At 44.0% G+C, this 25815-nt stretch overlaps 1 protein-coding gene and 1 pseudogene across 6 annotated transcripts in view; one reads left to right on the top strand and one right to left on the bottom strand.

The window, feature by feature from the left end:
• The window catches only part of CNTFR (ciliary neurotrophic factor receptor), a 558243-nt gene that overhangs the window by 39250 nt on the left and 493178 nt on the right, over positions 1–25815 (top strand). The window lies entirely within an intron of this gene.
• Positions 3757–6499, bottom strand: LOC149324287 (biogenesis of lysosome-related organelles complex 1 subunit 4-like; annotated as a pseudogene).

Raw genomic sequence — 25815 nt, 5'->3', positions numbered from 1 at the left:
GAGAACTTATCAAAGCTGTTGGGGCCATTCCTTCCAGCAGGAGACTTCAGGATGTGTTATTGAGTTGTTCCCAGAGAAGGTTAAGTGGTGGGATTGATCATGTTCTCTAAGCAGAGCAGTTACACAGGCAGCCAGGACAGACCATGGCAGGGAGAAGTGTGGGCTGCAGGGGGAGAAGAAAGCACTTTGTAACCATGGAGCTCTGAGACTGGATCCAGGAGGCTGATGCAACCCGGTGCTGTTGTTGGCCAGAAAGATCTCCCATCCATTCTGTGCCACCAGGCTTGGTTTGCAGGTGTGTCATCTGTGGGACAGGCCCTGAGCTAGATAGCTGGGTAGTCATAGGAGGAGTGATGTATCTCTGCAGGACATAAATACAGCTGGGCTGAGATCTGGCAGCAGGGTTGTGTCACATAAATCTCCGCAAGCACAGGGATGCAGTGATTGATTAATTAATTAATTCACCCTTGTGCTGAAGGAAGCAATGCACAACTGGACCAAGATGCCAAAAGCATAACCAAATGTGTTGCTTTGAAAAGGTTCCCCCACGATACTCTTGCAAACAAGCTAGTGAAATATGGGCTAGACAATGTGACTGTTAGGTGGAATTGTAATCGGACAGTCTGGCATCAATACCAGGAAGGATTCTAGAGCAGATCATGAAACAGTCTATAAGCACTTAGAAAGAAATGCTGGGATTAATAAAAGTCAACATGGGTTTCTCAAAAACAAGTCATACCAGACTAATCTGTCTCTATTTTTGATAGAGTTACAAGCTTGGTAGATGAAGGGAATGCTGTGGATGTAGCATATCTTGATTTCAGTAAGGTCTTTGACAAGGTCCCCCCATAATATGCTTGCAAAAAAGTTAATAAAATGTGGGCTAGACAAGCCAACTGTTACATGGATTTGGAATTGGTTGACAACAATGGCTCCTTTTCATCCTGGAGAGAAGTGACCAGTGGGGTCCCACAGGGCTCTGTCCTGGGGCCAGGGCTATTCAACATCTTTATCAATGACTTGGATGAAAGAATTGGGGGCATAGTTATCAAATTTGTAAACCAAGTAGGAAGAATAGCTAATATTCCAGAGGAGAGAATAAAAATTCAAAATGACCTTAATAGATTAGAAAGCTGGGCCAAAACTAACAAAATAAATTTCAACAGGGAGAAATGTAAGGCCCTCCACTCAGGGCGAGAGGAAAATGAAATGCACAGAAATAGGATGGGGGACACCTGGCCTGAAGGTAGTACATGTAAAAGGGATCTAGGATTCCTAGTAGACCACAAACTGAACATGAATCAGTTTTGTACAAAGTACAGCCAGCCCTCAGCATCCATGGATTCAAGCATCCACGCCTTGAAAATATTCCAAAAAAGATATGAATTCCATAAAGTAAATGTTGATTTTCCTATTTTATGTAAGGGATACCATTTTACTATGCCATTATACTTAATGGGACTTGTGCATCCACGTATCTTGGTATCCATGGAGGGGGGGGGGTCATGGAACCAACCCCCAGTGCATAGCAAGGGTCCATTTTAGTTACTGTACTTTGCTACATGGCCAACATGGCTACCCCAGGATATGAGTCAACAGTGTGATGCAGCAGCTAAAATCGGAGCCTAGTGTCTAGGGGTGTGCCTCACAGGTCAAATTAAAAGGTCTCACATAATTCTCACAGTGAGTTGTCCAAATGATGTACAGAATGATTGGGGCCTTTTCATTACCTTCTGGAGGAAGAAAAGATGAGTGGAAGATCCAGGTATTTGTGCATGTGTGTATGGACTATGCTCTACAGCAGGGCTATCAGTATCATATTAAAACCTTTAATTCGTCCATTGATTTCCCTGGTCAGCTCTCCGTTCTGGCCCTGGGGTTACTTGAAAATAAATTTCCCTGACTCAGGATGTAACATCCCAGACAATGGCATGGTTGTTTCTACTCTTTGTGTTTCTATCCATGATGTTTCCTCCTCTGTTCCCAGCTGTTCCACTCCATTCCCCTTTCCATCTGACTCACAGTTCTCCCTTTGCAGTCAGTAAATATTCCACCCCACTGAGTTATATGGGACTATTCTGGGTCTCTCCACCTCCTGCAAACATACACTTCAAGGGTTTTATTTTTAAAAGCGATTTTGCCTATCTACGGCTCTTTCTGTGGACCCTTGCCAAGACGCAAATGGATTCCAGAATCCTTATCAGCATCACAGCCAAATGTGAGCAGCTGCCTGGTGACACTGAAAGGGTTACTTGGTGTTTAGCAGTGTTTAGATGGTGGATGTTTTAGCCCCAGAGCTCCAAGATATATAGCTATCTGGAAACAGACTGGGAAGTGGGGGGGGGGGAGCAAACCTTATTGTGAGCATCTTGCTTCAACTTCTCTCCTATATATTAGGAGACAGGTCACACTTGCACAATTCAGTTTCCTTTGTTTGCTTCTGTACTATATATATATTGGCAATCCATCTTCCAGTCGTCTTGCCCTAGAGGGGCTTCTGTCCCATTAGCCAGCCATGAACCTCTTAGCCATGCTCAGAATGAAGGACCTGTTGGAATTCCTCCTGGGCAGAAGGCTGAAATGTAGGACATGTCCAGGAAAAGGAGGATACTTAGTAACCCTGAATGGATGACCTTTTAGAATTCCACCTGAACAGGTTGAAATGTAGAACATATTCTGGAAAAGGAGGATGCTGGCATTATGGCAAGGGAAGTCTCCAAAGCATCCAACCTCATTCCTGTGGGGTTTACTGACTGACTCAGTGGCTTCCAACTGGGTTGGGGTCATTGCTGGGACTGCCATCCCCTTCTGTTCTGAGAGGAAGGTCTATTGTGAAGACAACAATGGAGAGAAGACAGGCACTCTGCCTTTATCACTGGGAAGGTGGCTGGTTGCAAGGAAGGTCTGTCTTGACTGTTGGGCTGACTAAAGTGAAGAGTTGGTGGCTGCTCTTACAGCTGCCTGGAGCTTGCTGGATATTTAAACCAGGGCTCATCATAGCGATCAGTGGTTTGAAGTCATCCATTGGAAAATGTACCTCCTTTTTGCTTTTCATAATATGGTAATCACATAATACTTGTCCATTAAAGGTTGGTGATGCTCTTCTCTGCTACTGCATCCATTTGCCACCAATAATGCTGATCTTATAAAGTTCTGATAGAGAGCCAGCATGGAGTAGTTGTTTGAACGTTGGACTAGGACACTGGAGCCCATGGTTCAAATCTTGGCTCCGCCATGTAAACCCACTGGGTGAGCTTGGGTGAGTCTCATACTCTCAGCCTCAGAGAAGGGCAATGGTAGAATCATAGAGTTGGAAGAGACCACAAGGGCCATCCAGTCTAAACTCCTGCCATGCAGGAAATCACAATCAAAGCATCCCCTCTAAAGCAAATCCCCTCTAAAGAAACTTGCCAAGAAAATCCCATGATGATGATGATGATGATGATGATGATTAACCTTTATTTATAAAGCGCTGTAAATTTACACAGCGCTGTACATACAATCTTTTTAAACAGACGGTTCCCTGCCCTCAGGCTTACAATCTAAAAGACTTATCCTTAGGGCTGCCATAATTCAGAAATGACCTGAAGGTGCACAACAACAACAACAACAATGTTCTGATGTGTGTCTGTTTTGGTATCAAACTGAGTCTTTTTAAAAAACCAAAAACGTTTTCAAAGATCAACAACCTGAAGACCAGCGTAGCTCTCATTCACTTACAATACTATCATTTGGAGAATGTCATTGTCAGTTAAATCACATATATTGTGCTTCACCAAGACAAGGAATGTAGTCTTTAGTCTTGAAGAGATCAGGAGGTTGATATGCGGTTTGATTCTGCCTCGAGGAAGATGATTTGTTAAGAAAAGAAGGGCACATAGATTGTGTGTGGAACTTTTTTTTAAGTATTTGGAAAAGTTCCAAGATCCAGTTCTCCTTTGGTGATCTGTTCCTCCATCCCAGTGACATTATTCCAACCATTCCAACAAAGACCTCCAATTTGTCAATCTGGCTGCCTCATTTCTGCAGCCTTTGCATGAATTTGTGGCATGTTTTCATCTACTACTTGAGAGAGGAATCATGTTGAATCATGTCTAGCATGTCCACAAATTCATCTATCTTGGTCAATACATCTTCCAGACTCTTGTCTAAGATTTCAGTCTGTCCAGCCGAGGCAATGCCCCCAAAAGGCAAGGGCAGGAGACAGGCATTGTGGTTGGCCATGGCAGCATCCAGCAAAACCTTCTCTCTCCTGGCATCTCCTTCTGCCACACTTTTGTCTACAATGTTAGCGGAGCTGCTCTGGCTCTGCAAGATCATGCCACTGTCACTGCTCAGCTGAGGCAATGCTAGATCCTCCTCTATAATCCTCTTTGCCAACCCTACACTCTCCTTGTGCACATCTGGAACCCAGTCGTCACAAACATTTGCTGTAGAAGCCCAACAGGGACAATCCCAGATATGAGGTGGCCCACCAAATAGACAGCAAGGTCAGGAATTTCTGCCCGTTCCAGGGATGGTGACCAGAGGTCCTCCTTTTCCTGGACATGTCCTACCTTTTCACAAAATATCCAAAAATTCCAAAAGGTCCTGTAAACATAAAACCAGTTGTTGTGCCATCCAGTGCCTCACTAGACAAGAAAGAAGGTAGCCCAACGGATTATTTATTATTGATGCAAAGAGTTTGTTAGTTTTCACCAAACAATAACCATGACCAAAACAATACACCCTGGTGACTACAGAAAAACTGTTGAGCTGCATGATCCCAGCATTTGGGGAGAGAAGAAGAGGTGAGAAGATGGTCGCTCACCATGTGGTGTTGTTGTTTATTTGTGTGTGTGTTTTATTATGGAGGTGTGCAAAGGAAAAGACAATCTAGGTTGTTGGAGCAGATCAGAGGCACCAAGGAGAAAGGCGAGGTGAAAGTGTATAATTTGGGTTAAGGAAGAAGCAGGAAGGATGAGAGAGCAAATGTGTGAACACTACAAATGAAAATAATAATTTAAACGTAGATTCAGTCAAGGTGTTGGTTGCTAGTAAAGTACAGTTTTACTCTGGGGGACCTAGATATTCCTAGAGAGAATACTTCTTTAGACATTTGTAGGTCCTCCAGCACAATTCTATGGATAACATCTGGCAGATGCTGACCATAGAGTTGCATCTGAGGACCTAGAGATTCCTAAAGATGTGTTGTCTCAGGTAAAAGCAGTAGTGCTTTTTATTTGTGGTTTTCCCACTTTCACAGGGGTCCTTCGCCCCTAACCCCAGCAAATGTGGAGGGACCACTGTATTTCTGCAGTCCAGATGCAGTTACAGTGCAATTCTGTGGGCAACTTGTGGCAGATAGTCACCATAGATTTGCACTGGGGGACCTACAAATGCCTAGAGAAGTGCTTTCTCAGGTAAAAGATTAGTGGTTTTTTATTTGCATTTTTTTCACTTTCACGGGAGTCTTATGCCCCTAACCCCAGCAAATGTGGAGGACCCACTGTATTTCTGTGGGGCGGATAAAGCCTTTACAGTGGACCCTTCTTATCCACAAGGGTTCTGCTCTGAACACACACAAAGACACATGGATGAAAAAAAGTGGGACCTCAAGTCCTGTGGTTTTCAATGGCAGCAGGCAGCCACTCTGCTGCAGCTGCATGAATGCACAGCCATTAGCAGCAATGGGACTTGCCATCCATGGATGCTTAAATCCACGCATGGCAAGCCTACAGTGGGGAAGGGGGTCTGTCTGTCATAAAGCTGTCAGTAAACTATATGAAATGGATTTACAGTCAGCCCTCCATATCCATGGATTCGTTATCCAGAGATTCAAGCATCCATGACTTGAAAATATTCCAAAAAAATTCAAATAGCGAACCTTGATTTTGCCATTTTATATAAGGGACACCATTTTACTCTGCCATTGTCTTTAATGGAAATTGAGCATCTACAGATTTTAGAATTGATGGGATGTCCTGGAAACAAATCCTGTGGATAGCAAGGACCTGATGTATATTTATTCTAGTGTTCTTAGTTTTTATTTTGTAATGCCCTACATTTTTCTTGAAATGGCCTATGTTTTATGGTGCCATGTCCTCCTTTGCGGTTAGGACATCTGGTCACTCTGGCTCCAGTTCAGAAGACCCCACCAAGTTTGCAGGCCGCTGTTTTGGGAACAGGACAGACCCTCTATGGTAAGATCAGAAGGGAGAAACTGCTGAGGCAGTCCTAAGAGCTAAAGTGGCCTTCTTGATTTTGGCTTGTCTGATGCAGATGCGTGGTGCTTTATGAAGCGCATGGCTCAGGAGGTCAGCAGCCCTCCTGATCATTTTTCCTAAGGTTAGCCACAGAGGAATAGTTGCTCTTGCTTGCTAGGGAGAAGAGACTTGAGACATGGCTATCCAGCAGGTTGCCTTTAACTGCAGTATAAACACAAAGATAATAATTAATGGGTCAGACCTGAGGTCAGTTCCCCCTCCTTTGCCTCCTTTGCCTCCTTTGCTCCTTGCATGTTTGCTGAAGCTTCCTTTGCTCTTTTGGGAAAAGAGATTCTTCTTTTCAAGAATAAAAATCAAACAAACAAACAAACAAACAAACAAAATCTTCACTGAGCTTAAAGGAAATTCAGTGGTGCCTGAATTGCTACGTGAGCAGCCTGGGAATAGCCAGGCAGGAAAAGAATTGGATATCTTGGTGGGGGTGACCCTGTGAGAATTTGGAGGAGCCATGGAGTTCTCAGGGGACTGGTGGAGCAGCCTGGAAGTGGTCTGAATCCCTGGACTGGGACTTCTGCCACACTGCAGAAATGAAACAGTTTGACACCACTTTAACTTCCATGTTCCATGCTATGGAATTCTGGGATTTGTAGTTTGGTGGGCCACTAGAGAAATCTGACACAGAAGGTTAAATATCTTGCAAAACTACAAATTGCAGAATTTCATTGAGCCATGGCAGTTAAAGCAGTCAAACTGCACCAATTCTGCAGTGCAAATGCCACCTGGTACTTAGGGAGACAGGGTTCAAATCCTGTTCAGCCGTGAACATCTTCTGGGTGATTGTTGGACAAGTTATACTCTCTCAGCCTCAGAGGAAGACCATAACAAACCCCTTTTGAAGAAATCTTAAGAGCCAGTGTGGTGTAGTGATTTCAGTGTTGGACTAGGAGTCTGGGAGACCAGGCTCTGAAGTTCTGTGTGGCTTTGGGTAAGTCACACACTCTCAGCCTCAGAGGGGCTCCCCTGAATGAATCAGGCCAAAAAACTGTTACCCATTTGCTACAAATGGAAGTCAACTTAAGGTATACAACAACAGCAACAACTGTGCAACGCTAAGCCACAGACAGATGGATCAAGTGGAGAGGATAGGACAAAAGAGAGAGAAAGAGGTGACCCTGGATTCGAGGGGCCTTTTGGATGCTGCGGGACTACTCTTAGCCAACAACTCTCACTGTGCCTAGAGCTGGAATCCTCTTGGTGACATACACATCTGTAACTTCCCCTAAAGAAACAACTGGACATTTTTGTCCAACATGGAACAGTTGTTTTCAGTTCAAGGTTGTGGAAACAGAGTTGTGTGTGCAGTGCCACTGAGCACGAATGAACATGGCATTATGTATGAATGCCTATGTACCTGGCATTGCATGGGACACATAATGCCCATGGGTGCACACTACTCATTGCACACAGAGATGCACATTTGATTATGCATTCATTTACACAATGCACAGTTCACTAACCAGATTGCACAGTACCACTACTCAATAGCTCTGTGAGAGTAAAGTTACACTCTGTCTCCCCTATGGAGGATCTCAGCATAGATTTGTGCCCTGGTGTGGGAAGGCCAAGCAGGAGTAAAGTATATTCAATTCAGCTGCTGATATTTAGGCTTACTGTAGCACCTTGGCTGCATCTGCATTGCAGAAATAATCTGGTTTGACACCACTTTAATTGCCATGGCTCCAGGTGATGGAATTCTGGAAATTGTAGTTGCAGTACCAGAGCTCTGCTCTGGGAATTATAGTCAAAAGGGCACAACAGAATAGCACAATACACTGGCTTCAGGGCAGTGTGGGGCATGGCATTTAGATGACGCAAGCCCCAAGCCAGCATCACACCACCCACCCAAACACATGTTGGGCAGCATTGCGGTGCTCTGGTGGTGCAGTATTTATACACCACATGCCGCAGGAGTGCCAAAAAGCTGTTTCTGCAATGGAACAATTGGATTTTGACCGGCTCAAAAGGGAGCAGCTTTCTGCTGCTTTTTTTGAGCCAGCAAATAGCCAGATCAGGGCCATGGCAGGCAGTTTCCACATCCCCGATCCGGCGTTCAAAGGGGTGGCATCAAGCCGCCGCTTCAGGGCCGTCTGTTTTGGCCCAAAGTGGCGCCAAACCAGATTACTTCTGCAGTGAGGATGCAGCCTTAGTTTCAAAGGTGCTAGAAGATCCCTTTGCATACTGTCATTCCCTGAGAGCAAGAGAAAACTTGCAAAAAACTCACTTCATTTTCTTTGTAGATATGGCCAGAAACCTTAGACATGGTTAGGTTGGCAGAGCTCTGGTGTTGCCAAAAATTACAATCCCCAGAATTCCATAGGATTGAACCATGGCAGGTAAAGTGGTGTCAAATCGCATTATTTCTTCAGTGCAGATGCAGCTGGCGCGAGGAAAATGAGACCCATGTGGTCCTTAACCCTTCTTTTTAGAACCCATAACCTCTCCAGAAGTGCCATGCCCCCATTTTTTCAGGAAAAAAATGCCCCAGAATGTCACTCTGATTGGATTTAAACACTCCTAAACAACTCAAATCCATTTATTGATCTTCCCATCCATCAATTAATTAATTACATAATACTAATATATATTTTTAATTTCTTACCCAGCTCTTCCCAAGGCTCAAGGTGAGGTACAACATAGTTCTGAATACATGAAACCATTTAAACACATACGTTAAAACACATAACCATGTGATCAAGTTGACCATTACACACTGAAATCATTTCATAGCATTTAAAAATATACCCATTTAAAATCCATAGCTTAAAATTGACTGGATAGGTCTGCTGGAAGAGATACATCTTTAATACTGTTTTAAGTTCAGACAGCATCATTAATTAATTAATTAATTTCTACCTGAATTGATTGATTGGATATCTTACTATTTTTACAACATGGAATTCATATCTGAGATTAAAAGAACGTTAAGCCGACCTGAAACTTGGAAACTGGTAGCTAGAGAGATCTTGTAGCACCTTTGAGACTAAACTGAAATAAAGAAGTTGGCAGCATGAGCTTTTATAGGCTTCAGTCTACTTCCTCAGATGCATTGGTGTTAGGAATGTCTTCTGGTTGTACTTCTTTAGGCCAGCAAGAGGGCTACTGTGATGTTGCTGTAGTTGCCTACCCTTGTTGAGAGACCTGGAGAGCAGTAGTGTCAATAGGGGTTTAGGGGGTGGAGTCTGCACCAGGTGACACCCAGAAAAGGGGGTGTAACCTGGTCAGTCTCCCCCCCCCCCGCCCCCATCACAAGGCCTTCCATCTGGCCCACCACGGGACTGCACACACAGTTCACTTTGTGCATGATCCGGACGTCCCACCCCTCACAAGTTGGGTGATGCCACTGCTGGGGAAGATGGTTTGTGGTTGTTGATGATGTTATTTTCATTATTATTTCTTACCTGCCTCTCCCCATGGATCAAGGTGGGAAACAACAACAAACCAACAAATGCAAAAGAAGTGGCTCTGGAGTACGGATGGAGTGCTATGCGCCTGTGTGTGTCTGTGCATGCACATATGTGCAACGTCTGTGTTTTTCCTCCTCCTCCATACTAGGCTTTCTTTGCTACTCGCCCTCGCACAAACACCCACAAAGAAATTGTTGCATCTGCTGTGTGCAGCTTCTGTTTTTCTGTGAGAAGCGAGGGCAGACTGAAGCTGGTGAGAAACGCCTCCTGTTCATTTGCCCAGACCAATGGAAGAGTCTGCCCACGCTATGTTTCTCCAGTGTGCATTCTATGTCAGTAGGAGGAAGGGAACCCATTCCAGGTTTTAGTTTGAACTCTTAAGGAGGTATCCAGGGTGTTAAACCACTCCGGGTTTTAGTCTGAAGCTTTTTGAAGGATTCAAAAGAATTTTATAGCATCTTTGAGGTTAACTGGAAAAGAGAAGCATGAGCTTTCATAGACTTGAACTTACTTCCTCAGATGCAACAGGCAACATGGAAAACCCAAAACAATTTCATCTTCTACTTTAAAGTTATGAAAATCATCTGTGGTCTTTTTTTTTTAAACAGAGGCTGGATGGCCATTTGTTGGATTGGCTTTGATGTAGGGTTGCCATGTCACGCCTGGGGACGGGACATTCACAGTTTTTAACTGGTCGGGGAGGTCCTGTCCTGGTTTCTAATTTGACCCGGGTTGAGCCTCCGCCTCCAGGAGCAGCTGCGCACAAGGGCTGCTGGAGCGGCTGCTATGTGCAAGCGCCGCCTCCAGCGGCCCTTGCGCACGGCTGCTCCAGCAGCCCTTGTGCGTGGCCACGTGCCCCAGCCCCAGGCAAGAGGCTGCTCCTGCAAGTGGCTGCTTCTGTGGCCGTTTGTGCATGCACCGCCTCTAGGGTTGCCATAAGTCAGGACCTCCAAACCGGGACAAATGTAGGACAAATGTAGGACAACATTTTCAAATGTAGGATACATTTTTTTAAAATGGAGGACACACACAAAAAATTGATTCTTTTTTTAAAAATGTTAATATAAATGCATGTTTCTTAGGCATGATTAAAATGGAGGACATTTTGGCATTATTCCTAGACAGATGGCAGAAATGTACTTCCCTTTCTGGCCAAACCATCCCCCTCCCCATTCCAAAACACACGACAGCACATTTGGGCATTGAACATGGCTTTACTTAACATGGCCTCTTGCATATTTCAGAGGCTTATTCCATAACCAAACCCTTTGGGTTTAACACTGAACATGGGTTAACATGGCTATGCATATCGAACATGTCAAGGTGGTTAAACAAAAAGTGGATTTGCCCTCGGTTTCAGGTGTCTTGCACCAACTATACTTCTCAGAAGTGTGTACATGGTCAAGGGACTTTGGTTTTTCTTCACTGCGCATGAGTTTGTAAAAATCAGAGCGACTTACATTGTCCATGCCTCAGAGGTTTGCTGATATCATCATCAGCAGCATTAAAAGGAGAAAAAACACACAGAAAAGGCACTTTGGAAAGTCACACTGTCTCGGCTTCAAAAACAGTGGGCGCAGGCCTCTGAAGCTGACCGATATCAATATCACCACCACCATCATCATCACTAACATTGTTAAAAGAAGGCAAACTTGTTAGCATTAAAAGCAGAAAAAATACACAAAAAATACACTTGGGAAAAATAAATATTAGAAAAAATACACAGGGTCCAAATAAATAATCAATCAATTAATTAAATTTTGACCTGTTTTGTCTGTATTCCTCCCCACTAAATAAAGGAGACATGAAATGGAGTTAATGGGTACAAGTTGTTAAACAAAAAAGTCTTGTGAGACTCTGTAGGCAAGAGGTGCACCATGTTAAGAACTGCATTAAGCACACTTAGGCTGCTGCCACACTGCTTTCACTCTCATCACTCCATCCTATGGAATCCTGGGATTTGTAGTTTGTTGTGGTGCCAAGGCTGGGCTTTGAAATCTCAGGCATAAGAGAGGCAAAAGGCTTGGGCTGCATCTACACTGGAGAAATAATCTGGTTTGAGACCACTTTAACTGCCTTGGCTGAATGCTATGGAATTCTGGGAATGGTGGTCTGTTCCAGCACCACAGCAGAATGGCAGTTAAACCCCTGGAAAGCTCTCTGACTAAGGTGACCAATGCCCTCACCCCAAAATGTAGGGCACCCAAGCAAAAAATGTAGGACATGGCCAAAAATAAAAGCTAAAAACACCCATGTAATTATAAATCCATGCTTCTTAGCCATGATCCAAATGGAGGACATTTTGAAATTTGACAGAAGAGGACATGTCCTGGAAAAGGAGGAGGATGCCTGGTCACCTCGTCTCTGGTCCAAAATACACTGCAGAAATAAAACAATGCTGGACTGAAATGCCCAGAGTTCCTCACCAAAGCTGCATCCACACTGAGGAAATAATTCAGTTCGAGAGTGACTTAACTGTCCTGGGTTAGTGCTGGGGAATGCTGGGAACTGTAGTACACTGTGGCCCCAGAGCTATCTCTGACAGGGAGTCACAATGTAGTGTGAACTGCAGTGCCCAGAATGCCTCACCAGGTGCATCCACACTGAGGAAATGGTCCAGTTTGAGACTGCTCAGTGCTGGGGAATCCTGGGTATTGTAGTCTATTGTGGCCTCAGAGCCATCTCTGACAGAGAAGTCTCAATGTCTCCCAAACACTAGCATTCCCAGGATTCCCTAGCATTGAGTTAAAGCAGTCTCAAAGTGGGTTATTACTCCTGCAGTGTGTGAGAGAGATAGAAAGGCTAGGGACTGGATTCATTCATTAACTCACAAAAGGAGGATATCTGTGTCCAAAACACACTGCTTGGACTGCCAGGGCTCAGTGCTATGGAATCCTGGGAATTGTAGTTTATTGTGGCACCAGAGCTCTCTGACAGAGAAGGCCAAATGCCTCACAGACCCCAGAGTTCCAGAGCATTGAGCCCTGGCAGCCAAAGTTAGAAAAATACACAGGGGCAAAATCAATATTGAAAATGGCCACGCACCTCCTCCTCCTCTTCCTCCTCCTCATCATCCTCGCCTCGGTGCCAAAGGAAATGGCCCTCTCCCCCCTGCTGCCCTCTTCCTGAGTTTGGCAACCTCCTCAACCTGGGACAAACCTGAGTCAAGGAGGAAACCGTGCAGAGACGCCCCCTAGTGGTGAAAAACCAGGAATGTCCCGCCGACAGGAGGGTTATGGCAACCCTAGCCGCCTCCAGCGGCCCTTGTGCGCGGCCGCTTCCAGCTGCTAGTAAGGGCTGGAGGAGCGGCCTCGTGCCCCGGCCTCAGGAGCAGCCGCTCCAGTGGCCCTTGCGTGTGGCCGCTGTTGGAGGCGGTGGCTCAAGTGGTTAAGACGTTGACTCTGTTGATTGCAAGATGGACAGGTTGGCAGTTTGAAGCCTAGGTGCCGCATGATGGGATGAGCTCCCATTGCTAATTCCAGTTTCTGCCAACCTAGCCATTCGAAAGCATGCAAATGCAAGTAGATAAATAGGTACCACCCCAGTGGAAAAGTAAACAGTGTTCTGTGCAATCATGCTAGCCACATGATCACAGAGTAGTCTCTGACAATGCTGGATCTTTGGCTCTTTGGAGATGAGCAACAGCCCCTATGATGGGACACAATTTGACAACCTTTACCTTCACCTTTAAGGAGAACCTATCATGTTGTTGTTTTTGTTGTTTTTTGGCAAGTTTCTTCAGAGGGCATTTGTCGTTGCCATCCTGTGAGGATGAGAGAGTGTGATTTGCCCAAGGTTGCCCAGTGGGTTTCATGGCTGAGCTGGGGACCGAACCCTGTTCTCCAGAGTGATAGTTCAACACTCAAACCACTATATGCCATGCTTGCTCTTCTTCCTTTTGTAGGTCTTCATATTTCATAATTCTCTCTCTCTCTCTCTCTCTCTCCCTCTCTTCATCATCCCCTTTCAAAAGAAGCAAAGGGAAGCAATGACCAGTTTAAAACAAGTATTGCAACTCCTGGAAGCTAGGCAATGGAGTCACTAGGATTGGTGTCACCCCCTGCCATTGACCCCCTTCACTACCACGCCATAAGTAATCCTTAGTCATGGTTTTTGTACCAATATTCATAAATCATAATTCCCATACATCACAGACTCGAATGATAATAGCTGTGACATAAACAATTGACACAAAGAAAATTATACCTTTAAATTACAATGTCATACGCACAATCTGAATGGATTTACATCTGCATAGTCTCATATGGTTAAAGTGAAAAAATGATGAAAAGGCGATATTTTCAAAAGGAAATATAAAAAGAATTAAAAAATTAAAATTTTATTTTTAAAAAATATTTTTATGGTAATTTTCATTAAAAACACAAATATATTTTCCATCATTACATCTCTTTTCTCACTGCTTTGGTTTTCATCACTTCCGTTTGTTAAGTTCCAGTGTGAAGACTTCCTTTTTCTACTAATCAAACCTTCCATTTTTTCTTTTGCAGCGTCACTCGTATAAGAAGAATTCTATAACTTAAATCAAATTATCACCCAAAAGTTACCAATTATTTGTCAGCTACTATTAGTATACAAATACAAACGATTGGCATAGAAATGCACATTATTAGTTTATTATGCCGATGATGCCCGTTTATCGTTCCCCTCTGCTTTTCATGTTAATTTAACCATAGTTTTATTTTGGTTTCCTTTAATGAGAAAACCTTTCTCAACTCAAAATAAGAAATAAGATGTAAAACAACCACTTTTATGATTCTGAGGCGCGTTACAGACCGCCCCTTTGAGGCGGCCTGTAGGTGCTCCTTTCCCCAGTGTATCGGGGCCTCAGCTGCCAGAACGGCAGCCTCTGAGGCCCCGATCTGCCGCTTTTCAGGCCGTGGGGAAGCGGCAAAAGGCCGCTTCCCCGCGGCCTGGAAAGGGGTGTCCTTGGGGCTTCAAGCCCCAAAGACACCCCACGGCGGCGGGGAGGAGGAGAAAGGGGCCGCTTGGCCCCTTTCTCCTCTGCGTCACTGGCGCAGCCATCTAAACGCTGTGCCCAGCGACGCAAAGCTGGAAGGAGCTCCAAAAGGGAGCTCCTTCTGGGGCCACGGAAAGAGTGCACTAGGCGCCCTCGCGCGGCCCCACTATGTCACAACCGCGCTGCCTTGTTTGGAGGCAACGCGGTCATGACGTAGTCATAGCGGCGGCCGTGTTGAACGGCCGCTGCCATTTTGTACATGCTGAGCACGTACTAGGGTTGGGGTGTGCGGAAGCGCTGCAACGTAACGGGCCTATGATTCACTAATTGTATTGTTTTCTATTGAGTGTCCCTCCTTAATTGTATCTCATGCTCCTTTCTGTTGTTGCAAAACATTATACTCTATCTTTAAGTCGCGCCTTCTTGACCCCCATACTTCTTCCCAGTAGTTTACAATAGGAAGCCATTCTCTTTCAAATTTTGCCATAGCTATATTTTTTATTTTATGAGATAGTCTATCCATTTCACTTAATTTAAACAGTTTTCGTAGCCAATTTTCAATGAAATGAAAAAAAATACTCCTTTCTCTTCTCACTGAGACTCACCCAACTCATTCCATCTCTTACAGCATTTTAAACAGAAACAGACAAATGCCACAGTCTGTTCCCTGCCCAAAGGCAGGTGTTTGGGGAGCAGTGGTGTCACCCCCTTTAGGGTGTCATCTGCTGCGGTCCACATCCCCTGCGCCCTCCTAGTGATGCCACTGAAGCTAGGAAAAATAGCCTCTTAGAGCCTTATCACACGGAGGTTTTTGCAGTTTTTTGCAGCTCAGATCCAATGTGACTGCGGGTCTAACGATGCGAATTCATGTGACAACGTGATGTGTTATCACACGCAATTCCTTTCTATGGGGGCTCCTTCCGTGGCGCTTCCGCGGTGATTCCAAAGTTGACTCCTCATTTTGATGAAATCGGAAAAAAATGAATTCACAGAATTTGCTTTCAAGCTCCCTTTGATTTCACTCCGAATTGGTCTGGTGTGGAATGTAACTTTGCTTCTGGTCTTGTACACCACCACAAACCCCCCGAGTTGCAAATTTCCCATGATGCAGCACTGCAAGTTTCCCCCATTTCCTTTTGGTGGTGCTTTCACTTTCAGGGCAACTCATTTTTTGGGAATATATATATGTGTGTGTATGTGTGTGAATGTGGATATACAGATATGTATGTATATCAACCTATCTATATATCTATATATGTGTGTGTTGAAATTGCTGATATGGAAGGGAAAATAAAAAAGGGGGATGAAGAAGACACAGAAATATTCACAAGGCAAATATTCATGCAATCACACAATTACGCAAAACAGGGAACAAGAACTTGCACCCCTTTTCACCCCGGAAACGTACAAGGTCACAATGCGTTCAGACCCCCACTGAGCATGCGCAAGGGTGCCGATTTGAATCATAGAATCCCACTGGTGTGGTAATACAATTTGCACTCACTCCGCTTTGTGTGAATCCGCATCACGTGACATGCCTTGGATTCGATTCCCCCTCGATTCGGAAGGACAACGGAAGGGCAACCAGGTGTGATCAAACATTCACATTATAATGTGAATTCACATAGCTGAACCAGGAGTCACCCAGGATCTGAGCTGCAGAAACCTCCGTGTGATAAACACCTTAGTAATGCCACTGAAGCTAGGAGAGATAGCCTTTTCCTTTTGTCAACCATGTTTTTCCCCTGGTGCAGAATTCAGAAGCTTTCCAGGAGGTATAAGAGACCAATACGCTGCATGATTACATCCAGGCCTAGTAGACTTTTCATCTCAGGTCACCATTATTTACCTCGACTCTTCACGCTATCTTCCTGAAAATACCAATTCTTTCTTCCAAAAGCCCTTTTATCCTTTCCTTGTAGAAAATCTTCTGTTGATCTAGCTAGTAAAGGAAGAGAAAATAATTTGTTCTGTTTCCTACAAAGAGTCAAATGTGGTTTTGTTATTTCCTTGCAAGCCAAACAGGAGGTGATTTGGTCCCCATCGTCTCTCAAAGGAACCCACTCAGGTGTGCAAGAAGGCCTTTGTTCTGTGCAGAGAGATGCAATTGAAGGGAAAGGAGCATCCCTGAACTTGGGACTGAGTCAAACATCTCTTGCCTTGTGTGGATGGGAATGCACTTAATTGGCTTGGATCTGCAATCCCTCCAACCTCCTTGGAAGGGGAAATAAAAATAAACAGTGCTGGAACCGTAGAAATAGAATCATAGTGTTGAAAGAAACCACAAGGGCCATCCAGTCCAACCCCATTCTGCCATGCAGGAACTCCCAATCAAAGCATTCCTGACAGATAGCTATCTAGCCTCTGTTTAAAGACCTCCAAAGAAGGAGATTCCACCACTCTCCAAGGAAGTGTATTTCACCGTCAAACAGCTCTTACTGTCAGGAGGTTTCTCCTAATGTTGAGCTGGAATCTATTTTCCTCTAGCTTGCAAACTTGCTCCCTCCTCAGTGTGACACCGCTTCAAATATTTAAATATAGCCATCATATCACCTCTTAACCGTCTCTCCTCCAGGCTAAACATCCCCAGGTCCCTAAGTCTCTCCTCAAAGGGCTTCATGGTTTCCAGAGCCTTCACCATTCTGGTTGCCCTCCTTTGGACAAGATCCAGCTTCTCAACATCCTTTATGAATTCTGGTGCCTAGAACTGGATACAGAATTACTCCAGGTGAGGCCTGACCAAAGCAGAATAAAGTGGCACTATGACTTCCCTTGATCTACTAGATCTATAATAGACACAATATTTCTATTAATGCAGCCCATAATCATATTGGATCTTTTTAGCTGCCGCATCACACAGCTGACTCATGTTCAACTTGTGGTGTCCTAGGACTTCTAGGCCCCTTTCACGTATAGTCTTGTTAAGCCAGGTGTCCCCCATCCTATATCCTCCCTCCCTAACTGTCATCTTTCGGCCTCTGGGGGAGAGAGAAGGCTGGCCCAGTACCATCAGGGGTTAGCCTGAAGAAAGAGGCTCCTCCCTCCCTAACTGTCATCTTTCGGCCTCTGCGGGAGAGAGTAGGCTGGCCCAGTTCCACCAGGGCTAGCCTGAAGAAGAAGAGCCCTCCCTCCGGTCCATCTGCCTTGGTCCAGGCCTCAGAGGGAGAGAAGAATGCTGGACCTGATTCCCTCCCCCCCTCACCATTCCCTTCTCCTTTTGTGTCGTGTCTTTTAGATTGTAAGCCTGTGGGCAGGGAACTGTCTGTTATCCCCTCTATTGTAAACCGCTCGGATTCCCAGTGATTGGGCGGTATATAAATAAATCCTATTATTATTATTATATCTATGCATTTCATTTTTTTCTACCTAAATGCAGTACCTTACATTTCTCTCTTTTGAAATTCATTTTGTTAGTTTTGGCCCAGTTTTCTAGTCTTTTCAGGTCATTTTGAATTTTGACATGAGCTAGAATGTGTGTATACCATCCTCACCAGAGTTTGGGAACACTAGGAACAGAGAAGTACACACATATGCTTAGCTCATGTTTGCCTGCTTGGGAGAGTCTGGGATTAGTAGTGCAAAAAGTCTATTTAATAGGGAGGGGGCTGTGGAGTTGGTATTATGGAGCTGGAATCAATAGCAATCTTAAACGGAGTCAGAGTTGGAATTTTATAAATATGCCAATTCCAGCTTCAAAATGAAACTTGTAATAATACAACAATATATGGTAAAAATGAGTGACAGTGTGGTGTAGTGCTTTGAGTGTTGGAGTGTAATTTTGGAGACTGGGGTTTGATTCTCAGCTCAGCCATGAAACCCATTGCGTGTCCTTGGGCAATTCACAGGCTCTCAGCCTCAGAGGAAGGCAGTGGCAAACCTCCTCTGAACAAGTATTGCCAAGAAAACCTTATGATAGGCTTTAGGGTTTCCATAAGCCAAAAAACGACTTGAAGGCACACAACACACACACACACTGTAGGAATAATGCAGTTTGACACCACTTTAAGTGCTGTCACTTCATCCTATGGAAGCCTGGGATTTGTGCTTTTGTAAGATCTTTAGCTTTCTCTACCAAAGAGGGCTGGTGCCTCACAAAACTACAAATCTGAGGATTCTGTAGGATGGAGTCGTGGCAGTTAAAGTGGTGTCAAACTGCATTATTTCTGCAGTGTCGATGCACCCTACATCATTTTATACGCACATGTTTCATTTTTTAAAATGTATTAAATGCCAAGGTTTTACTTTCATAGGAATTTAGGAAAATATCTGAAGAGGTTTCATGGAGAAGATGGACATTGTGGTCCCTTCCAACTATTAGTTGGATATGTTTAACTTGGAGAAGAGAAGACTAAGGGGTGTCATAACATCCACCTTTAAATATCTGAAGGACTGGTATGTAAAAGATGGAGCAAATTGTTTTTTTTTTATGCTGCATCAGAGTCTAAAAAACGAACCAATGAGTTCAAGTCACAAGCAAAGAGATTTCACCTGAACATTAGGAAGGACATTTTGACTGTAAATGCTATTGCAGAGTGGAATCGACTGCCTTGGACGATGGTGGAATCTTCATCTTTGGAGATGTTTAAACAGTGGTTGGATGGGCATCTTTTAGGAGTGCTTTGGTTATGTATTCCTGCATGGCTGAAGGAGGTTGGACTAGCTACCTTTGTGGTCCCTTCCAACTCTAAGATTCTGTGATTCTAGAGTTGGGTTGCAGTAACTCTACAAGCAGAGATTTCTGCTAGCCAGCTCCAAAAATTCAGGCTCTGTTATAGACCCATTGCACCTTCTGGACTGCAAGAACACTACCTCCTCACTCCTCCATTTTCCCACTGTGTTTGTCTCAGTATTTGCACCTGAATTGTCCATTTCTGGGAGACCTCATTAGTATGCCATTTGCTCCCCTTCAACTCTGGTCTCTGCAGACCATTTGCAAGGAGCTAGTTAGGCGAAGAAGAGACGAAGGCTTTTAATTAAAACGATGTTTGCTCCAGCTTGCATGTGCCACAACCTCACCTTGAAGGCCAATTACGCCAGAAGATTCCACCTAACCCATGCAACTGGGCTTAAGCTGTCTGCTGTTTGGAAAATCTGTCAGAGGAGGAAAGTGTGAAAGGTCTCACTTTCTCCTCTCTACAATTCTCTCTTGGAGCAATGAAGAGATGAGGGTTGCTTTCCTTGCATTCTTACAAACTGCTAGCATCTTATCAAGTGTGTTTGATCTCTGGGGAATTTGTAAGGAGTCAAAAGGCTCCTTAATTGAGGCGCCAAGCCAAACAGTTGAGAAAATAGAGCTCTTTTTAATCAGAGTCCACATGCATCGCTGGGTTCAGCTCTCCTTGTCTTTTCCCACTTGAATTGCTTAAGTGCAGCTTTTATAAAAATAGCCTTTCCCCAGGTTTGTGGGCTGGAAGCTTCAGGGAGATTTTGGGAGGTATGGAGACCTGTCTTGTGTTTCTGAGTATGTTCTTGGGGAATAATGCTTTAGTTCACTGTCTTGTGGGTCCCATGCCATAGGGGTAGTGAATCCACTCTCAGGTTTACAACTATGCCTCCTACAGCTGATGCTTGTTGTACTGACGCTTGTTGCCATGTCAAAACCTTGTCAGGAAGGGGGTCCAAAAGCTGCTGTACAATCTGGAACAACAAAGGGAGGAATGGCTATAAAACCAACAGAAGCATCACCAATCCTGTGGTAACAGATTGTTACCTAAATTGCAGAGGGTCCAGACAGGACACCCACAAATTGTACTCAATGGGGAAATTAATTTAGCTCAATAGGAAGCAGTGAGAAGGCTTCAGTAATAGAAAGCCAGGGTCTTAGCCTTTGTATAACAGTTCCAAACCCAGAGAACTCCAGAGACGGTGTCCAAATTAGTTTATTTAAATAGTTAGTGTGTTCACACTCACAAGCACACTCTCTCTCTTGCATGCACAAGAACTAACAATGCAAAGGTAGTAGGTAATAACAAGTTGCAGGGTGGATGAGAGGAAATACTGTCCTGATCCGAATTGTAGTTCTTAATATAGGGTTGCTGAAATACGGATTGCCCAGTAGCTACCTGTGGCATGTGGGGTGGATGGCTACTGAGGTATCTAGCTGAAATCGAACAGTAGTTCTGTCCAGCTTCAAACTGGGCTGATTTGCTAGTGTCTGGGCACATGTGTTTATAGCAAGAAATGTATCCTGAGGGCAGTGTTTCAAGAGCTGAAAGGCTTAGCGACTTTCCCCAGGGAGAAGAACGAGGTGTGATATGCAAGACCACCCAGATAATTGGCATGAATGTCATCAGACAAAAAAAGAGTTTCATTCCCAGGAGGAAACTCCCTTTGGCTGCTGTATGCAAACAATCTCCAAGTCCATCTGACCACCATTACTCCCTTGATGAAGGGATTATACCGATTCCCATCTTGAGAGATCCCATCATGGCTAAGTGCACTTGGCTTCTCCCATGCTGAGCCATCTGCATGTCCCAATGTGCTATGGCTGGTTTCCTACACCGGAGAGTCCCCTTTTGTCTGCTTACCAGCAACCTCCTATTTTAATACTGATTTGATATCAAGGGTCACAGAGGAGTGACTGAGGACTGAATCCTGGGTTACAAGGGCCACCAAAATTCACATGCAAAATTTACATGGGGTTATTTTGAGCAGAAACCATCATTTTCTGCACAGGAAACAGTATTTTTCTGCTTGGAAAGAAGCAAACCACTGACTTTTTAAGCGGTTTGGGGCAGTTTTGTGACAAAAATAAAATTATCTGAAAATTGCTTCCAGTAATAATAACAATAATAATTGGGGGGGGGGGGGTCAGGCCAGAATTGTGTTGATGTCATACACATGTGTAAGATTTTTTTATGCAAGCATATGGACATTTTTGTCCAATGTGAAACGTCTGCATTCTGTGCAGAGTTTTATGCACAGTGGTACCATTGTGTATGCAGATGTGCATTGTGCCTAGGCAAGCACGAACATTTCACATACATGGCATTGCTCATTCTGATTGCAAGTGCATTGCACATGCGATGTGTATACACATTTGGTTGTGCATCTGATTGTCCTGTTGGAGGTGCATCACTACCATTCAGCACAAGAGTTGCATAAAACTCTGCACACAAAGATTTTTGCTATGCATCCCTGATGTGATATCACTGTGATGGAAAAAGATATCTACCTTCTCCCTGTTCAAAGCATATTTTTCCACTTGAAAGTGGAATCATTTTTTGAAAAATAAGATGTTGGATGAACGCTTCGCTGAATGACTATGCATTAAGAAGAGTGATTGTGTGTTTTTCTTCTTCTTTAAAGTAATAAAAAAGCTGGCTGCCTAAAGCTGAGTGGGGGGGGGGGGAATAAGTGAGTGAGCTTGTCTGTTAACGCAAGTCAGGCTTTAATTTGCTAGTTATTGTATCTGTCAGTGGCACTCAAAATACATGATTTTTGTCTGTTTGTCTGTATCCTTGGTGGTTATAGCAGCTTACATTTTGAACATAAAAAAATAAAGAAAAGATTAATGATGAAGACTGAAAGTAGACTGTTTGGATTAAAGGATTTGTTGCAAGTTTCTCAACACTTAGGCTGCATGCTCATTGAAAGTTTCCTAGACAGGGATCTAGAAAATCCCTTGAATGAGTGGGAGGCACTTCTGTTCCCACAAAGCCTCTGCCTACAAGTTCTGCTCAGATTTCTTTTTGTCTTGCTGCAGCCTGTATCCTTGTGATAATTGGGCTACTCATGAGCAAATTTGCATTGCCTCACTGGCTAGGAAACATAGCCAAACACTCCAGGCAAAACTGGGTGGCAGTTACTATTATGTTCCCCATACCGCCCCCCTGAAAAAAACCATCTGACTTGATGCCAGATATATTTGAAAGACAATTAAGTTTCAGCAGCCAAGAGATGTCAAGGGAAAAAGTTGACATGCCTCTTCCCATTCCAGAGAATGCTGCTACCATCAAGAGTGGTTATTTGGGGCGGGGGGGGGGGGGAGAAGGTTAAATAGCACATAGCACCTCTTTGGATATGAATACTAAGGCGGGGATCCTAATTTGATCTGGCATGATGTGGATTGGTATGCACATAGTTAAGTGGTGTCTGTGCTTCTCTGCCTGCTCAAAATACTGCAACACAGATCCCAACCACATATGGAGAGAGAGATCCCAGAGGTGCAAGCAGGGTTCTGAAAAGGTAGAGGCACCAGGGACCACATTGCAAACGTACGATGGCTAATGAAAAGCACCAAGAAATTCCAAACGAAAATCAGTTAGTGTTTAATAGGCTATAGCAAAGCCTTTGACTGCATCAATCATGAAAAGCTATGGGATACTCTCAAAGACATGGGAGTGCCAATACACTGGATAGCTCTGTGGAGAAATCTATACTCAAGACAAGGGGCCACTTCTGCAAAGACATATCACAGGATTGCATTGCATGTCTGCTTTTTACTGATGAGAGTTGACTTCCTATTTGTTGTTCTGCACCTTCAAGTCATTTCTGACTGATGGCAACCTTAAGGTAATAATAATAATAATAACAATAATAATAATTTGTTTTATTTATATACCGCTATTCCAAAGATCATAGCGGTGAACAGCAAATAAGCTAATTAGCAAGTAAGCTAATTTGCCCCCAACAGTCTGGGTACTCATTTGAGCTCCCTCCTCGGAAGGATGCAAGCCTGAGTCGAGCTTGGGCCCTTTTGCTGGTCTTGAACTCGCAACCTTGTGGTTTTGAGTGAATGGCTGCAGGACAGGCACTGAACCACTGCGCCACCAGGGCACCAGGTAAACATATCATGGGGTTTTCTTGTTCAGAGGAGGTTTCCCATTATCTTCTCCTAAGGCTGAGAGAGTGTGACTTGCCCAAGGGTCTAGCTTATGTTTCATGAGTTTGGCTTTTTCTGATTGTTTTGTCATCAGTGGCATTTGGATATTTTAACACTGCTGCCTCAGTCGATTGCATTGAACAGATAATGACATCAGTGTTGTGTTTTTGCTCTGTGAAGCACCCTGGCAAGGCAGTATTAACCCTTTTAAGGAAAATAAGGACTGCTTAGGACTTTGGACTGAGAAGGGGAGCTGGTATTTTGAGTAAGGGGCTAAATAAACCAGCTTGAAGAGCCATCATGGGGGTGTGGGGTTTGGACGATGCACATCCAATGCCACCCCTATGCTGCTTAACTACACAGTGGGTGACATCACAGCACTCCTTTGTCGGTGCATTTATATGCTGTATGCCGAAAGGAGCGCTGAAACTGAGGTGGCAAAGACACCTTTTTGCCAACTCTAAAAAGAGTAGCATTTTGCTGCCTCTTTTTGAGCTGGGAAACTGCCAGATCAGGGCCGCAGTGTGCAGTTGCCAGGGCCCTGATCCAGTGCTGAAAGAGACAGCAGGACACTGCTCTATCAGGGCTATCTGTTTTGCCCCTGAGTCACCTTATATGTTTTTAAGCATTAAAACCATACCCTGGTTAAGGGTACAGAAGTACAGAAGAAGTAATGAAGGCTGCTAATTGGTAGCTTCAAGATCAGCTTGTCTGTCAGATGGCAGCAGCTGTGTTTTACTCACATGTTTTCTTACCATCCTTGTAATAATGGGATTGCTTTTACTTTAGTGTTTGTATCAATCTTTGCTAGGTTTCTTCTTGAAGGAAGCAACGATTTTAGCCACTTTCTTCCTGCCACAAGGACAATTGACAGTTGTGCAATTTTTGCAGGTGATATTTTGCACAAAAACCAGACTTTTTTTGCACAGGAGACAGCATTTTCTCGACAGAAAATAATATTTGTACATGGAGAGAATATTTTCTGTTTGCAAAATACTGTTTTCTGAGCAGAAAATGCTATAATTAGGAACTTAATTTTGTAAAAAAAATGCCCCCCCTTTTTTGAAAAGGACTATTTTCTGCAGAGAAAATTGTGCATAAAATAATGTTTCCTGTGCAAAAACAAAACAAAAACCACCAAAAACACAGAATAACCCTCAAATTGCAAAGATTATAGATAGTCCAGGATTCTTCTCATCAAGATCTCCCAGCACTTGAGAAATATTTTTGACAATTTATGAATAATCTTCACACCTTTACTTAGAGATTCACTTTGGAACGGAGAAGTATATATTCTGTATATTGGTACAAATTAATTAAACAACTGCTTTCCAGTGTAGTCTGGAATTAAAGTTATTCTGTCTATCGAAGGTTAGGAGGATTGAGAGACAGATACAGAGGCGGTGAGAATAAGAAGGAAACATACTTTTTGCATCCCCATCCCTAGGATGGGGATTCTGGAACCTGTCATTCAACAAAGTAACTTCTGATCTCTGCTGCATTTGTCTGTCTCTCTAACTGTAGAAATAATGCAGTTTGACCCTACTTTAACTGTCATGGCTCCATCCTACAAAGTCCCATGGTTTTTTAGTTTTGTAAGGCATCAGACTGTTTAGCTGTAACAGTATTAGCCTGGGAGCTTCATCTAGCTCAATGATTCCCAAACTTTAGTCCTCCAGGTGTTTTGAACTTCAACTCCCAGAAGCCCCAGCCAGCTTGGCCAACAGTTAGAAACTCTGGGAACTGAAGTCTGAAACCTCTGGAAGACCAAAGTTTGGGAACCACTCATCTAGAGGAACTCTTTTGCATCTGAGGCAGCAGGGGGGCTGCTATTGAGTTTCACAGAGCAGAAAATGTCTTCAATCCAAATTGGGAGCAACTCCATGGTTTATGAGAGCTATCCAAGGTGCTGGGAACTGTCCTCCAAATATGTTCAGCACCTTTGATAGCTCCCAGAAACTTTGTGGGAGATCCTGCAAAACCCAGCATGTAGTCCCCACCCTGAAGCAATGGAGCCAAGAGCCATGTCAGAAGTGGTAGAATACTGCTCCTGAAATCTCCACCTCCAGCTTTCTTGGATATTTTCTCCAGAGTCCATTATTAGGCAGCTGCTTTCCAGCTCAATGGCTTAGAAACCATCATATCAACTCGGAGGCTTAGTGTATTTGACCTCTGGTCCCTGAAGGTATTGCTAAACCATGCTGGAGTTGTCCAGAGACCTTTTCAATTGATGCTGCTGGGTTTACTGAGAGATTTCACCCCACATTTAGATGGGCAAGATAGAAAGTGCTGTGCGCTAAGATTGTCTGAGCTGTGAGATACTGGGTTCAAGTTTCACTCCTG

This window comes from Sceloporus occidentalis, unplaced genomic scaffold (genome assembly GCF_023333645.1).
Source record: "Sceloporus occidentalis isolate IW3139 unplaced genomic scaffold, rSceOcc1.0.p SCAF_1, whole genome shotgun sequence".
In the NCBI taxonomy this organism is placed as follows: Eukaryota; Metazoa; Chordata; class Lepidosauria; order Squamata; family Phrynosomatidae; genus Sceloporus; species Sceloporus occidentalis.
This window is presented reverse-complemented; position numbering and strand designations above follow the sequence as displayed.